This window comes from Callospermophilus lateralis, unplaced genomic scaffold, assembly GCF_048772815.1.
Source record: "Callospermophilus lateralis isolate mCalLat2 unplaced genomic scaffold, mCalLat2.hap1 Scaffold_91, whole genome shotgun sequence".
NCBI classification, from domain to species: domain Eukaryota; kingdom Metazoa; phylum Chordata; class Mammalia; order Rodentia; family Sciuridae; genus Callospermophilus; species Callospermophilus lateralis.
The window spans coordinates 1,574,272-1,592,513 of NW_027517238.1; the positions used below are offsets into that span (position 1 = coordinate 1,574,272).

The 18,242-nt window shown below is 41.9% G+C and overlaps 1 pseudogene; it reads left to right on the top strand.

Annotated features, from left to right (window-relative positions):
• Positions 1–4,729: 4,729 nt before the first annotated feature.
• LOC143641216 (cdc42-interacting protein 4-like) overlaps positions 4,730–18,242 on the top strand; it is a 37,672-nt pseudogene continuing 24,159 nt past the window's right edge.

Sequence of the window (18,242 nt, forward strand, 5' to 3'; positions counted from 1 at the left end):
ATAAGAAAAATTGGGGCTGGGGTTATGGCTTAGCGGTACAGTGCTCCCCTTGCATGTGCAAGGCCCTGGGTTTGATCCTCAGCACCACATAAAAATAAATAAATAAAGTTTAAAAAAAGTGATGCCATGAACTCTTAAATCTCTGAGTTGTTTTTGTGAGGTATTTTGCTCATAGTGATGGAAATCTGACTAAAAAAATTAGTAGGATTTATGTACTGAAATTTTATTACAGGAGACATTTTATCATGAAATTGACATGTTCAAGAGATATGTTATGAGAATATTGTTAGAATTAATGTTTAAAGGAAAGGAAAACCTTTAAGCATAGAAAAATGTAGCTTATACATGCACATGCATGCACACACATGCACACACATTTAATTATATCATAACAAAATAATATTTTAAATACTACTGTTCTCAGTGGATTTTTACTTCAGTGTTCTATAATTCAATATGCACACAATTAAAAAGATAATGAACTAAATGATAAAAAAATCCATGTTCACAAATACAAATAAATGGACAAAACTGGAAGTCAGATCTTGCTTACGGTCATATAGAAAGTTACAGGCAAATCCTATGTTTATAAGGATAACTCAATTTTCCTGATTCTAAATACATTTTCTTCACTAAAACCAAGTTTGCAATCAGTCTGAAACTTATGCTATAGAGAGACTACTGAAACATCTATGGAAATAAAGAGAAATTGGTATTTGGAAAGTTTCTCTGGTGAATATATACTACCATGTCAGTTTAAATATAATTATTCTGACATAAAATAAATTTCAATGAATATTACATATGTTTTCAAGTTGTTTTGATTTTTACCACTTTGTCAATATTTCTCACCATGGGTTTTTAAATTTTAAATATTTAAAAAATATTATTATAATTATGCTTTCCATATTAAAATAATTTTTTTTCTATTTAATTTTTTAAAAGGGGGAAATAAATACCCCAAATTGTCATGCTAAATTAGTAGTACAATATCTGGTAGGGGATATCTTAATAATTTTCCCATAGTCTAATGACCCATTTATTATAATAATGAATCTTATGCAGCAAAACTGATATTCCAAGAGCAGATAAGATTAAATCCAATTTCTCTTCCCTGAAGATGAAAAAAATAAAAGTTATTAGTGATTTTTGAACTACTTCTCCTCCACTCTCTCTCATTTCTAAGTTATATGCTGGTAATACTAAGAAACCACATGTGATACAAGTAAGTCTTTTTTTTAAAGAAAGAGTGAGAGATAGTGAGAAAGAGGGAGAGAATTTTAATATTTATTTTTTAGTATTTGGCGGACACAACATCTTTGTCTGTATGTGGTGCTGAGGATCGAACCCGGGCCGCACGCATGCCAGGCGAGCGCGCTACCGCTTGAGCCACATCTCCAGCCCCACAAGTAAGTCTTTTACAAGATTCATGGTCTTTGCTAGTGCTCCTTTCAATTTTAAGACTGTTTCAAATATGGTTCATATCAACTGAATTGATCAGGGATTGTTGATGGAAATAATCAATTGCAGATGGTTTGATAAAAATATCATGACACACAATCATTATGGAATAAACTTGGCTAATAAGAAGTGAACATGTGGTCTGTGTTAAGTGTCCCTACATAGATGAATATATTATAAGTACCTCCATGGCTTGTTTCAACACTGAAGTCAAAGGTTGGGTCTGGATAGAGAAGTAATTCTATTATATAATATGAGGGAATATCACATCACCCTAATGGGAAATAATATCTTCATCAGAGATCAGGAAGTAATTTAGCTGCCTATTGTTTCATGTACTTTCTAATTTATATTACAATAATTAATGAATATATTTTCATAGAAAGTTCTTCAATGTAGAATCTTTATCTTATTTACCTTAACATTGATCAGAGAATATCACATAGTGAATAAAAATTATTAGTAGACCAAAACAGCAGTGCACCAAAAATACAGTGGATTTAACTCAACTAAATTTTGGTAAACTCAATAAATATTTTTTTTTGAAATTGTAACTTCTTTTAGACAAATACAAAATATAATTTCAGATAATGAGGTCTGCCAGTTGATTTAAAATATAATAATTTTACACAATGAACCAGAGTTTGATCACAAATAGAGCATTAGTACCACATATAAACAAATAAAATAAAGATCTGTCAATAATAAAAAAAATTAAAGACTTATTGTGAGGAAATGATCTATGTGATTGTGGGGACAAGTATGGCAATCCCAAAATTAAAAGCTAGGACAATGAGAAGGGTAAGGTTAACACTCAGGCATCAGTACAAATTACTAATCTCAGGTGGATTTGCTTGATCTCCATGGGAACCTCAGTTTTGGTACCCAGACCTCTAAATAAATTAAATCAGGCATACTCAGATTACTTGAGATAATCACCCTGTAAGTCAGCAGATGTTAAACTTTAATCATATTAGTAAAATAACCTGACATCAAAACATAGAGGCTACACCCTAGCCAACTTGACCCCTAACAATGATCAGAACAGGGATTGTTGATGGAAATAATCAATTGCAGATGGTTTGATAAAAATGTCATATAACAGAATGTGGCCTTAGCTCAGTGGCAGAGCCTTTGCCTAGCATGTGTGAGGCATTCGGTTTGATCCTCAGTACCACATAAAAATAAATAAATAAAATAAAGGCATTCTCTCCATCTACAACTACTATAGTAGTTGTATAAATATACACATATATATATTCATATATATACCTATATATACAGTATGATATAAGAACACATCAATCAGGAAACATTAATTGACTTTCTGATTAGTGTAACTGATCATATTGCCAAATTGCACCAATATGATCTTTAAATATCCCTTCCATTTAAGATATTATCCAGTGTTTGCTACATTCCAGGCTAAGAAGGATAAATTATTTTATGCTGTTAAGACTCCTGATACCAAGTTCTAATTGAAGGGTCCACTGGGCCATAATCATATTAGATCAACCACCTATAAATGCACAAATCTACACACTCTCAATTTCCATAATTTGGTAGAATGATTCCCAATGTTCAGAAAACTGCTATAGTTCTATCACAGCAAAATTTAAAATAAGAAACACCAAAGAAAGAGAGGCATAGTTTAAAGAGTAGGAATGTACTAAATATTGTCCTGAAGAATGCTTTACTCACTTGGTCTCTATGTGGCAACCCTCAAAATATTGAAAACTAAGGATGAGGACCCACGCATCAGGGGCTAGGGTTGTCTCATTTCATTAATTAGTCATGGTGGGATGAACTTCACATAATTGAACTCAACTTCCACCCATCTCCCCTTCCTAGAGGTCAGAATGCACAGCCTACCTGCTATGTGGTGGGTCTTCTTGTTGTGAGTGCCCACTCCTTCTTCCTCGGCCAGAACTGAACCTCCATAGAAGAAAAACCATGATGGCAGGAGGAGTGATGCCACTGGTTACCCATTACCTTGACAAGTCCTGCTTCCTCAAATGTTGAAGTCCAACACCAGAGAAGAACACTGAGGCTAGTGTAGAGTAGAAAGTAAGAAGCTTTATGTATAGAAGAGCAGGCAGAGTTCTTTCCACCCAGAGGGATTAGGGACTCAAGGGCAGAATCTTTGGGATGAGGAAATCCTATTTCTTTTATACATCTAAAGTTTTCTTCATTCTTTTACATTCTTCCCCTATATCTTGTTTACTTCCCTTTATTCCATGCAGCTGACTGAGAGATGCTGGTGGGAAACCCCAGAACTGATAAATAGGTGGGTTGGAGGGGTGGGAGAGGGGTGACCTGGGCTGGCATGGAGTGGGGGGCTGGGGGAGCCCAGGGTGAATTAATCAGCAGTCCCTGTCTACTCAGGGGTTGCTTTATTAGCAGTTCTTGAGGAAGGGCAGTATTGGCCAGGCTTTGAGGAAATTAACATTTCAATCTCCCAAAGCCAGTCTTCAAAGAGGTTTGGTCTGTTTTTCTCAACTTGGTCCTATTTATCTACACTGACTACCTATTTTTTAATTCTGGCTTCAGTCGGAGGAACAGCTCAGCCATGATAGTGCATGTGCTTAGGGCTTAGCTTGCTAGATGTCCTGGAATCCCAGGGACACATAACAAAGAGACAAACAAACAAAGGAAGCACCAACACCAAGAAAAATGAACTGCATTTGATGCCTTTCATCCTTCCCTTTATCAGGCTCTCTAGTGCCTCAGATTTTGAATCCAGAGCTTTCACGGTGGAAGAAGGAAAAGAAAGGTGCAGTGGCACACCCCTGTCTCTGGAGGCAGGATCACTTGGTCCCAGGGTATTAGAAGCCTGGAGCAGGGTCAGCCAACAAGAGCCAGGTGACTTCGGGTTCTCCCTGCAACAGAGTGGGGTTCTTTGGTGCCTTGGCCCTTTAAGGAACGATTGGGGGAAAGGGGGAAAGGAAGAACCATCTGCAGCCGGGGTGACCTGGCAGGATGTGAGCAGCCACAGAGATTGGGGGGCCTTTAAGGGATGGGTCCAGGTGTGGGAGGGCGGCAATGGTCATTGAAGTGGGGTGCAGCATACCTTGGACCCACCTCACTGGGGTCCCCAGACCTTAGGGCTCCAGGATGCGGTCCCAGCGGTGCAGGGGGCGTGACTTGACGAAAGTGGACTTGGCCAGGGTACCTGGGGCGGGGACGGTGCGCCACCTAGGGCTCTGGCTCCGCGGGCGGCCACCAGATGTGGCGGTGGTGGCGGCAGCGTCTTCCACAGCAGAAGCAGATGGACTGGGGCACCCAGCTGTGGGTGAGTTGGCAGACCTGGCTGGAGTGCAGACTTTCCCCCTACTTTGCCTTCCACTGACCCCTGGGTCCCCCCCTCTTGCCCTCCGCCCTCTCAGAGTTTGACGCTGAGTCTCAGGACACCCCGAGGCTCAGGGAGAGCTTGCAGGCTAAGGGAAACTGAGGCACGGGTTGGTGGAGTTCTAGGTCAAGGCTGGCCCCAGACCCCTCGGGCCCTTCTCCAATGCACCACCCGAGGGCGGCTGCGCCTTGGCACCTCATCAAGGAAGCCCCAGCTGTACCTCGGAACCCTGCCCTCTCTGGGGGCGGTGGAACCCCTAGGTCCCTGGGTGCAGCAGGGCTGCTAGATCTCCACCTGCTCTCCCACTGTGGGGTTTCTTTTGGAGGTTTAGTGGGGTTAATGGGGACGCTAAGTCTCTCTTTGGAGGACTCGGAATCAGGGAAGTTGGTGCCTGACCCCTGGCTGTGTGGAGGTTTCCCCCTCCAATAGCTGCTGCAAACCCTGCCCTTCTGGCCTTGACTCTTGCCGGTCTGGCTGGACTTTCCAGAAGCTGGAGGATTAGGGGACATTTGTATGAGGGAGGTGCCTTGCTGCTTTTAACACCCCTATAGCCTTTCAGGAGACCAAGACCCTGTTTTCCTGCAGGGGCCCCAGCCACGTTCTCTGGCCCTGGGGGCGGGGGAGGGGCCGCGTTCCCACCAGCTTTCTGCCTCGCCCTGCACCACGCTGGGAAGACACTCCTACTTGGAGCCGGAGCTTTGAGGCTCTTGGTGGGATTCCAAGGTTGTGACCCTGGCCCTCCCCACTCCATGCACACCATCAGGATCAGTTTGAGGTAACTGAGCGCCACACGCAGTGGGGACTGGACTTGTTGGACAGACACATGAAGTTCCTGAAAGCACGCACCCAGGTGGAGCAAGCTTATATAAAGCAGCTGAGGTGAGACACTAGGTGGGTGCAGTGGGACAATGAGTGGCCTGAGACAAATGACTCAGCTTCCTGCTCTATCTCCCTTCATGAATCTTGTGAAGAAATATCTACCCAAGAGACCTGCCAAAGGTGACCCTGAATCCAAGAAAGGATGGAGAGAGGAAGACCCCAGCTGCAGTCTTAAATCCACTCTTCAGCCAGCCACATGGGCACAGCTCAAGTTCTCTGCTTCTCCTTCTCTCCTGTGCCAAATTGGGATGATCTGGCACTTGCAAAATGAGTGCCTTCCGGCAAGTGACCTCTATGTCTCTGTGTTCCTCATCTGGGAAGTGGGACTTTGGACCCTGGCACCTACCCTGTAGGCCTACTGTGAAGGCAAATGAGTTAAGTTGTAAAAGTGTCCAGCCCAAGATAGCTGTCAGAACATGACTCTTTATTCTCAGTCCCCCAATACAAAAAGCTCTAGAAATCAAACAAGTGTCTCTTGTTTTTTGGTAACTTGACAGCAATCTCCAACTAAACTGACTTGAAGTTAAATCTTTTTATCCCACTGTGGTCCTTTATATCCAAGGATTGAAAATGTTCTAATAATAAAAATTGTCCTAGTACTGAACATACACAGTCTGTTTCCCCCTCGTCATCAATTCCTAAATGACAGAGTGCAAAGACTGTGCCAAGACATCGACATTGAATTAGGTAATATAAGTCACCTAATGATACTGTAAGGTCTGTGGGAAGATGGGCATAGGTTCTTTGCAAATATTGTGTCATTTTGTTGAAGGGACTTGAGCAGCTTTGGAATTTGGGGTCCATTTATGTGGGGAAGAGGTGTAAGGATCCTAGAAATGATAACCCAGGGACTGTACTACTACTTCTCACTGTAGATATGATTATGGTGTTTGATTACAGAATGTGGCCACCAGCCCCACTAGGGGCACATAGAAGTTGTGTAAGAATTATGCCCCTTTACCAAAGTCCCCAAATCTGAGTTCTAAATCACATCTGAATCAAGGGTTGGAGATAAGGGATATGGATCATAACTGATAACTGTTTGGGGGATAAATATTTGGAGTGTATCCCTTCTCATCTGTAAACAGGTCCTAGGGCATCCTGCTCTGGAGAATCTTAATCCCAGCCTCCCGATCCCAGTCCCAGGGTTAGCCAGCAGCAGTCCTTTTTACAGATTCTCCAGGAGGTGAATGACGTTGCAGGCCAGCACAAACTGGTGGATGAGAACCTCAGCATGCTGGTGGGTCCTGAGCTGCTCAAGTACGCACAGGAGTTGAAGCAGAAGAGGAAGATGGTGAGGTGCCCATTCCCTGGGACTTGCCGAAGGCACCTGCCAGAACCCTGGTGAGCCTTCTCACCCTCCTTTCCATAGCACTTCCAGGAAGGACGGCAGGCTCAGCAGCAGCTGGAAAGTGGCTTCAAACCGATTGAAAATGTGAGTTCCACAGGTTGTGGGTGGCTCTGGCCTATGAGCAGGGTGAGGGTGGCCCATCCATAAAGTTGCCCCCTCTTTCTGGCTCCTCTCCCAAGTGCTTCCAGCATACCCATGGATCTCTATCTGCTGGGTGACTTCCCACCCGTCCCTAACGTCCTTGGTTTCACGCCTCCCCTAGTGGGAATAGAGGCTCCTTCCCTCTGCTTCTGTCTGTTCCACAGAGTACACGTAAATCTGAGCGAGATTGCCGGGAGGCAGAGAAAGCAGCCCAGACCGCTGAGTGGCTAGACCAGGATATCAATGCCACCAAGGCCGATGTGGAGAAGGTGCATGTGGGATCTGTGAGAGGCTTGAGGGGTCAGAGTGGGACAGGGCCGGAATCTGGCAGTTACCTCTGCCTTGCATTCCTCAGGCCAAGCAGCAAGCCCACCTTTGGAGTTATGTGGCAGAAGAAAGCAAGAATGAATATGCGGCCCAGTTACAGCGCTTTAGCCAAGACCAGGCCCACTTGTATTCTTCACAGATGCCCAAGATATTTGATGTGAGTGCTCTAAGCTCCCAGGCCCAACTCTCACACATACATCAAAACACCAGCTGCCATGTCCCTATTCCTAAATTGAATAGAATTGGAAACCTGAAGTAACAGAGTTGTGCATTTACTCAAGCTTTTTTCCAGGGATGTCTTTCTTTCCCTTTGAAATTTATACTCATTTTTCTAAGGCCCCAGCTCTAACAACATCTAGGTCTCATCTGACTTGATGTTAAATCTTTTTATCCCATCTGCCTTCTCTTTCAGCCTCCTTTTCCAGTCTCTGTTCCAGTCTGGGTGCTGGGATCATCCGTGCTGCTTCTGTTTTTTATTTTTTTATTTTTTATTTTTTTGTCTTTAAAGCCCTGTTTCATTGTACCCTCTTTTGAGAAGATTTTCCTGAGACCCTAGGCAAGGGTCACCTTTTCAGTCCCCAGCCCTGTGTTGCAGCTCCACCCACAGGAGTATGGGTACTCCATATTGGACTGTCTTCCCCACCACACTGGGCGCTGACAGTCAGGGCACCAACATATTTGCAGAATGCTTCATACCTGATCTGCTTCCACCCATGTATTTCATGCCTTTTCCCTGTCCCCACAGAAACTGCAGGACAAGGATGAGCGTAGAGCCACCTTCAGTGAGATCAGTAGGTCAGGGTACTGGCTGCTGTCAGAGACGGAACTGTAGGTGTTACTCACCATTACCAAGTGCTTTGAGGGTATGAAGGTGGCTGCCGATGCTGTGGATGCCAAAATTGTGGGTGCCTGAGTAGGCCAATGAGTGGGCACTGTGGGGATCTCCCAAACTAACCCCTGGGCCTTGCCCCTGACTGCCCACCCACTGTTCCTTCACCCAGGACACCCAGGTTCTCATAGAGCTGCACAAGTCAGGTTATGCCCACCCTGGTGACATGGAATTCGAAGACTTCAGCCAGCCTGTGATCTGTGCACACTCAGAAAATGGCCTGCACGCCCACTCAGATGCAGAGCCTAAGTTCCAGGGCCCTGGCCATAGTCGTGCCAAGTGCTGGCCTTTTGGCAAGAAGAGCAAGGTGGGGGCCCAGAGTCTTGTGCAGAAGACAGTGAGTGGGGACAGCTGAGGCCCTAATGGGTTGAGCCCAGCCACAGGAATGCTGAGTCCTGGGCAAGAATCTTCCTCTTGGCTACTTGCCTGGGCTGGACAGAAGGAAGGCAAGTCGGCAGCACAATGGCCTGGGAGTCCCCTGAGTCTGAGCAGGGCAGGATGTGGTCCCGCGGCATCTGTCTGCAGATGCTCGGGGTGCTGGGAGAAGATCTGCTGGTGGAATTCGTGCTGGACTGACAGCTTGTGTTCCTGTCTTTTAGGAGTGCCCCTAACCCCAGATCTCTATCCAGCTGATGGATCCTTATGCCCTATAGTTTTGGTATTTTTGTTTGTGTCTGTGTGTGTTTTCAGCAACAGATATAAACCCTAACACCAACGATTTATATCTTGGACAGCCCCTGACCCCCTAGTATGCCTTAGATCCCTCCCACTGACACCAGCCATCCTGGTCTTCAGTCCTCTCCTCCTAAGCTGTAACCCCTGACCTTTCCTGTCTTCCACAGCCCTCTATGAGTGGCATGCCACTTTGGCCTGTGTCTGAAGCCTTTCTTCATGCAAATGCCTCCTGTACCTCCTTCTAAACTGAGTCCAGAAAGCCCAGTGGACTATAGCAGCCCTGTTCCAGCCCCTAGACCTAATAGTCAAGGGATGTAGGAGATGGGGTAGGGAGAGGAGTGACCTCTTTCTCTGAGCCTAATGACCTCCCTGTTACCTCTCAGATTTTGTGTTGCCCTTCCAATTATTTTCTGTGTGGTTATGCATCTTGAGTTGTGATTTTCTTACTACTTTTTTATTTCTTTTTTGCTTTTGCTTCTCTGCATCCATACTTACATTCATCCATCTGTCCATCTTCGTTTTCTGCCCTCACCTCCTCCTTGCCTGTCCCCTCCTGGACCCAGCTGGTAGTCACGCCCCCCAACTCTCTTCCCCCTAGAGGTTGTCATGTCCTTGACCTTGCCTAATGGCCTCCCTTCCCAGCTCTGTCTATGACCCGTTGGTCTTATTGAGTGAGATCAGGAAGTCAGTCAATCTGTGGCTCTCATCCTTCCAGATCCTTCCAGGAGGCCATGGGGTAAGTGAGGACTGTGGGAGGAGGTGGCACTGGCCCTCCCATCAGCAAGGTGGGGGACCTTAGGCATGCTTCCTGCAGCCCCTGGGCCCCACTCCTTATTCACTCTGTCCATGACCTTCTTCCAAGATATTTGGAAGGAGAGGAAGGAAAGGTTGGAATTTTCATAATCACTGCCACAGTCCAAGAGCCATTCCAACACTCAGTTAAATAACAGGTAACATTAGAACAATTAAGCATCCCCTGTGATGTATCATTAGCCAAAAGAAACAGGAACGGAGATTGGAGACAGACTGCTGCAGAGGATAATGTAGCATTACTTAATTGTGAGTTATGTGAAATATTTCCGAGTCTCCTACCTTGATCCGAGTCTTGGATACTACCAGAAACATTAAACAACCAGCTTTTGACTCCTCGTAATTGAGCCAAAGCGGAGATATCAGCTGTGGCTCCCTTTTCATTGGAAATTAACCATTGAAACCAAGACCAACCTGTTCCTATAGAGGAATTACAGTTGGAAGAATTATATAAGTATCTTTTATGAGAGGGGGAAAGAGAGAAAACCTTTAGAGACCTGATGTTTCTCCCAAGAGTGATCTTGACAAGGCGTGAATGTTGGGGGGGTATCCTGTTTGTTGATTAGCAAACCTGCCTTGTCCCAAAAGCATATCCTTATCCCAGGCAGGGCGTCCCGCTGCATAATTTTGAGCAGCTTGCTTTACTGCACCCTCTAGCATAAATGCTCTCCAATCCAAATATTTCCCTGGGGAGACACAAGCGTGGACTAGACTAGCCCAATCTGAAGGAGTCATACAAAATCTAGCAAGTCCCTCCACCTGAGTAAGGGTGAAAGCGGCATCCACGCCATAAGTGCGGACAGATTCCGCCAAGGTTTTAATTATCTTAAAGTCTAAAGGCTCATGATATCTTCCCCTGTTATTGTCCTGAAATACAGGGTATGCAAGTCCCATATCTGTATTAACTGTCCTCCAAACTTGCGCATGAAAAGATCTCCCAGAATTTTGGCTCCCCCCCACATACGGGGGTGGGGCAACCGGCACCATATCTTCTTCGAGATATTCTACCTCCTCCTCCTCAGAGTGTTGTTGACCGATATTGGATCCCGTCCCCTTTTTACAGTAGGCCTGCATGCCCTGTATCCCTTTTTTCTTTTTCTTCATTTTTATCTTGCATAGTTGTTGTAGCAATATATCAAGGTCCTCAGAACTCTCTGAGCCGCTTGTGTTCTCAGGCGTTTTTAATTCAGCCAAGTCTGGGTAGAGCCTTCTCCTATTTTTAGTTTCAGGCTCTTTTGCCTTCTCACTACTCTTACTCCCAATGCTCTCTGCCACTTCACTATGTGATCCTTCAGACTTTTCCTCATGTTGTTGCTCAAGAACAGCTTGACCCTCACTCACAGCTTCCTGGCATTTACTATCTACTATACATCCTCTAACTAACTTCCAAAGTGGTATAACACCACCTTCTAAGGTGCCTTGTTCATGAGCGAAATCTAGATCTTTCCCTAATTTGTCCCAGCTAGGAATAGTAAGACTCCCTGAAAAGGCAAACCAAGGAGCTGCTATATCAGTTTCTCTTAAAAACATCTGCAAAGTGCTCTGCTTTACCTTAAGTCCTTTTGAACGTAGTAACCCATCCAGGGCCAACAAAATTGGACTTGAAGAGGCAGCGCCCATAATAGTTTCAAAGCTATAAAGAAAGTGAAAGTACAAAAGTCCCGCCCTCTCCTTAATTACAGAGGAGTGTCCTATTTTATTATATTTTCCCCGCTCTCTCTTAATGTACAGAGGAGCGTCCCGCTATTTACTTGCGGATTCCCACTTTACCTGGGAACTTACTGGTGCACCACCCTGACTGCAGAAAGTTCTGGATCCTGGGTTCAAGAAATATTCTTCCCCGTACGGGCCACCAATTATCGCGACCCCTCGCCAGCAAGGGAACACACGACACAGGATTCTTCTTTCAGCAGTTTATTCAGGCCTTGATTAAAGTATCTTCTAGTGACCCCCCTCCTCCCGAGCGCCTAAGCACAGCCTAATAAAGCCTCCCACGTACCAATCTTAAGCCGCCACATGGATCTTTCTCATAGGGTGGCAAGGGATAGCGTGCCAACTCTCCATAAAAGGAGTTGTTTACCACAGGCCACAGTGGAAGCCGGCGCCATCTTCTAATGGCAGCCACAATCTACAACAATGGCTTACCACATTTATTTAAGGAAACATCAATATTTTTCTCAAATTGGCAACATCAAAACTATATTTATGGAATTAAAGAAAATATACTGCATTTATATAATGTAAGTTCACTAAGAAACATGAAACTTTTTAGATCATTTTCTGTAGACTACTTTGCAGCTGTTAGCATCAGTCTATTTTGAAAACACAAAAATAAATTGTTTCTCATTAACTCCATTGAATCTACAGGAAGATATTAAACAAATATCTGGTGTCAAATGAGTCCAACATCTTGATCAGAGAGCTCAGAATAATCTATGAGAAGGTGGTATTAAAAAAAATAGGGCTGGAAATGTGGCTCAGAGTAGAGTGCTTGCCTTGCATTCATGAGGCCCTGGGTTCTATTCCCGGCACCACAAACTAAATATCTTAGTAGCTGCATAAGAAATTTTAGATTTAAAACATATAGAAATAATGCCTTTGCCATTACACTCTTAGGTGATAGCACTGTTTATGTTTCAGGATAGGCCCTTTCTAACCTTTTAAAAAATTACATGTATGTATTTGTTTTCTTAGTTTTCTAAACTGGGATCATGCTTTATATATAATTTTATTACCTGTTGTTGCTCATATGCATTTTCTCAGGTCATCACTGTTTCTATGGTTTATCCCTGTTAGAACGGATGTTCTGTTATAACTTTTCCCAATTGTTTTAACATTTAGTTTTCCCCATCATTTTTTACTTACATATATTAATAGAGAATATTTGTGTATGTGTGTAATCACATCTATGATTCTTTTCTTAGGATACATTCTCATAAGTGGCAGTGCTGGGCCTCACTATTTGCTATGGTAGCATCTGCCTGGTTTTCCTTTGCTGCAGGCAGGGATACCCTGTAGACATGGAATCCTCATTAACTGCTTCCACTGGGCTCTGCTTCCCAGGAGCTTCAGAGAAGAGAATATAAAGCTGGAAGCTTGTGGGACAGTTAACTCTCTCAGTCTTCAGACTCTGCTGGTTGATCAAGATAAAAGAGTTGAATTGCTTGTGCCAGCCTTAACCTGCCATGTATTATTTGGTATGTTAGTATTTTGCCATGTTTTATTTATTACATTAGTAAATACTACTACTTAATATGTTTCCATAATACATGTTATGTTTTATTAAGTATGCCAGAATGTCTTTAGCTGCAAGTAGCAGAAAATCTGATTTAGGATGGCTTTAAAAAAGAGGATTTTTTTTCTTTTCCTTCTGTATAACAAAAACAACAACAAAATCAGAAATAGGTGGCTATTCAGCAGGTCAGAGATGTGGAAAGCATTTCTGCAGTGCTCTGGGCTTTTCCCTCATGGTCATGGAATGGCTGTGGCTGAAGCAAGCATTGTCCTTCCAAGAAGGAATGATAGAAAAGAGAGATGAGTGAGATATATTCTTGATCCTGGGAGTTGTTAGCCTGATCCAATAAAGTTATTCCTGTTTCTCTTATTGTGACTTAAGACGACATATGTAAATATACGTTCCTTATCAAAAATACATTTTACTTGTAATCTCACAGGTAATTATTGCTCTCAATTCCATATCTATGCATATAATCTAGTTATAAATGCACAGAAACATGGGATTGTCCTGTTTTGTACTGCATATTCTATCCTTTTGGTACTGGCCTTTATTTTTGTGGTGCTAGAGATGGACACTAGGTCTTTGCACAAGTTGGGCAATTGCTCTACCACTGTTATAAACCCCAGCCTGTAACTGACCTTTTTAACCAACATCCAGATTTCTGCCTAGAACCTGATAGATGCTTAAAAGGTTTACTGAAAAGAATTTTTTTTTTTTGGTATTGGGGATTGAATCCAGGGATGCTTAACCACTGAAGCACATCCCAAACCCTTTGAAAATATTTTTTTTGTAGTTGTAAATGGACAGAATGCCTTTATTTCATCTGTCTATTCTTATGTGGTGCTGAGGATCAAACCCAGTGCTTCATGCATGCTAGGCAAATGCTCTGCTGCTGAGCTACAGCCCCAGCCCCCCCAGAACTTTTTTATATTTTGTTTAGAGACAGGGTTGCACTAAGTTGTTTAGTCGTCACTAAGTTGCTGAGTCTGGCTTTGAACTTGTGATCCTCCCGCCTCAGTCTTCCGGAATGCCAGGATTACAGGTGTGCACTGCCTTGCATGGCTGAAAAATTAATGAATTTTTTTAAAAAACAGACTCCAAATACATTTCTGTATCACTGAATACTTTTCTACAGTTATGTATTTTACAGCACAGTTTATAATAGCTGCACATTGCTCAGATTTGGATGTTTCATAATTTCCTTCACTCATTTTCTATGATTTTACATGTAGATTTTTCCAGAATTTTAAATATAACAATTCTGCATTGAACCATCTTCTTATTGTTGTGTATAAGTGTGTGTGTGTGTGTGTGTGTGTGTGTGTGTGTGTGTGTGTATGAATATCTTATTTCCTTAGATAAATTCTTTTTAAAAGTGGAATCACTGGGTCTAGGATTGGCTGTTATTGAGGACCTTGGAGAATATCACCAAATAGCCCTCTTCAAATGTGCTACTTTCTTTCTTTTTAAAATATTTTTTTAGTTGTTGATAGAGCTTTATTTTTATTTATTTATATATGCTGCTGAGAATTGGACACAGTGCCTCACAGATGCTAGGCACAACCCCAGCCTCAAATGAGCAGCAACCCCAGCCTCAAATGTGATACTTTCTACTACTACCAGCAATGAGAGTTCTTATAGCCTTTTAGATATTTATTTTTAACAGAATTAGGTGTGTGTGTGTGTGTGTGTGTGTGTGTGTGCATGTGTGTGTGTTCACACGCACGTGCATGCATGCCTGAATGCACATACAGGCACCCTGTTCTTCTGGTTCAAGTTTCCCAACAACACAAAAAAAGTATAAATTAAACTTTTTCTCCTGTTCCTCTTCCCATTCTCTCATCTCTGTCCTCATCTGCCCTAGATTAACTACTATCACTATTATTTTTTAACGTCTCTTCTGTGTTTTTTTTGTTGCACACAGGAAAAAATACAGATACATTATTTTCCTTTCTTATACAAAAAGTAGTGTACAATATACATTGCTCTGCATCTTTCTTTATTTGGTTTGACTGCTGTATAATGTTCCATTATATGAATATTCCATAGTTTTATTTATTTATTCTCCTCTCTAGCTTTATTTGAGACCTGTTTCTTTTATTCAAACGAGGCCCAAATAAACCATAATATTCTGGCCTTGCAGCTATGCCACTAATAGGAGTAGGCAGCTGTATCTTAATTTCCTATCTTACTGCCTGGCCTACTGCACATTTTAAGTTTGCCTTCCAGGGTGTAGTTGACAGTATCTGAAATATTCTGAATTTTCCAAGAAGAGAGAATTTCAAGGTAGGCTTATGCTCTTTGAAGGTCATGTGTTGTCCTTCTCCCCCACCTTTTTTGATTTTTTTTTAGTTGTCAATGGACTTTATTTATTTATATGTGGTGTTGAAAATTGAACCCAGTGCCTCACACATGTTAGGTAAGTGCTCTATCACCGAGCTACTACCCCAGCCCTCTCCCCTAGTTTTGATCATGAAATATTTTCATGTTCTAATTTGGGTAAAGAGCCAAGTTCTTCATTTCATTTCAGGGAGAGTGGGCTCTTTTAGAAACTTATATTCTTTAAGGAATTTATATGTTTTAAGGAATTTAATCTTAACAGAATGCCGAGTTAATTGTATGATTAATTTGACATCTGGAAAATCTTGTATTGCCTTTGTTAAAGGCAGTCTTGCCTTTTCTTCTCATTTTTTTATTGCTGTGGAGGAGTGGTGGCTCACTTTAAGAACATACCATAGTCTCAATCCAAACCATGTTCTTCCAGTATTTGGAATTTATAACAGGTTAAGAATACAGGAATATAAGAGATAAGGGCCTAAATGGTAACTTAATTTTCCATTTCTACAGTCCATTAGTTTCCTGGAGCTACAATTATATGTTTAATATGTGTCCTTTATAAAAGGTTTCATGGTCAACTCTTCAGTGAGCCTTCCCTGATCATCCTAAACAATCCCTCTATGTTTTCAATCTCACCTCCTTCTTCTTTTCATGATACTTGTTACAAAGTGAAGTTATTTGATTGTTTACTTGCTGCCTTTCTCTCTGAATAGAGTGTAACCTCTGTGAGGAAAAGGATTGGGTTAGCCAATGGACTCCAGGGCCTAGCACAGTGCCTGGCACATAAGAAGATCCTTAGGAAATTTGCCAAACTAATGCTTCATAATAATCACTGTGATTATGCTATATATAAAAGATGGTTTCTTACATTCATTTGAATTTGACTAAATTAATGAATGGAAACCAGGACATTCAGAGTTCAGTGAGCATATTTTCACTGAGATGTCCATTGGTTTTTAGATTCACATGCAGCTGTACAGTAGTTTAGAGAGATTCTTGTGTGCATTTACTTGGTTTCCTCCAATGATAACATTTTGCAAAAACTGTAGTTTAACATCCATAATCAGGATATTGACATTGATGTAGTCTGCTTGTCTCACTGATATCTCTTCAGTTTTACTTTGGTTTATTTTAGTTCTGCATAATTGTAAGTATTTTTTGAATTTTGAAAGGATGGCTTCTTAATCTTGAATATGTCCTTGATGACTAAACTCCATAGTTTTATAATTTCTTTAAAAACCATAGCATATTAGCACTGGAATAGAACTTCAATGAGGTACTATGTGTTGTCAAAGTTCCCAAACTTTAGAATTTCAGAAACTATAAATGTTATTTTTAAATTTTTCACCTGTTTTTTGGGTGTTTTGTTTTTATTGTACTGGTTATTGAACTGAGAACCTCACATAAGTAGGTAAGTTCTCTGCAACTGAGATATGTCCCTAGCGCTTATACATTGTTAGTTTTTGGGGTTGGGGTATTGGGATTAAACTCAGGGGCACTCAACCACTGAGCTACATCCCCATTTCTATTTTCTTGTATTTTATTTAGAGAGGGTCTCACTCACTTGCTTAGTGCCTGGATGTTGCTAAGGCTGGCTTTGAACTTGTGATCCTCCTGCCTTAGCCTTCTGAGCTTCTAGGATTATAAGTGCACAACTGCACCTGGATTACATTATTTTTTAATTTGGAGATAAAATAGGGTGGGAACTGATATAGAATTGCTAACTTTTAATTCTCCCAAGCAAAGACATTAGAAAAAACATGTTTTATGTTTTTTCTCATTTTCCAATGAACCCGTTAAAAACTTTGTGATAGTCTGATCCTGGTTGGCCAACTGGTTCTTGGGAAGCTGGAATCTAGCCTAATTGCTTTATTCTGAGGATCAGAACATTTAATAGTGCAATCTAAGTCATTGTCATTGTATCATTGCATTCTCAAGGCAGAAATACCTGAGAGATGATTAGAGCATGCTTCTTACATTATATCTGAAGATAACATGGCCTAGAAAGGGGAGGGGCTCTCCAAGGTGACAGAAAAAACCTTATTTACATCCCCCATGTTTTCCTACTGAATGACTTAATCTATGGATCTTGACTTTATGAACCAAGGAGAAATGATTATGGGGTTGATCCAGAAGGAGGTGTAGACGACGTTTAGTCCAGCTTCCCACAAAATATAAACATTCCTTCTCCAGGGTTTCTTGAAACATTATTTATTTTGTCTCTATTGGCGTATGTTTAATAGTGGGGACGTTTCTATTCTATAAATTAATTTTTATACCTGTGATGTATCCTCATAAAGTCTACAGCTGTTTTCCTGTCACTCTGAACACATTGCTAGCAACAACAATGTGTACAGAGAACTTTGTCCCAAGTCCAATACTGTATATTAAATACTGTCACCTTAATCTCTGACCTGTGAGATAGGCACTCTTATTTTTTCCAATTTTCCAGGGATGGCCTTATTCTCAAAGGGTTAGAATTAAAAGCACTAGGTAACACATTTAGAAAGGGGCGTGGTCTGTATATTAGTTTCCTAGGGCTGCTGTAACCAGTGAGCACAAACTTTGGGGCTTAAAACAACATAAATTAATATTATCACAATTTTAGAGGCCAGAAGTCAAAAATAAGGGCTTGGCAGGGTCATGATTACTCATAAGGCTTCCAGTGAGAAATCTTCCTTGCCTCTTCCAGTGCCCAGTGGCATTCTTTGGCTTGTAGTTGCCTACTTATTTCTCTTGGCTTTCTCTTCAATCTTTCTTAAATCTCCATCTGCTTTCTCTCATA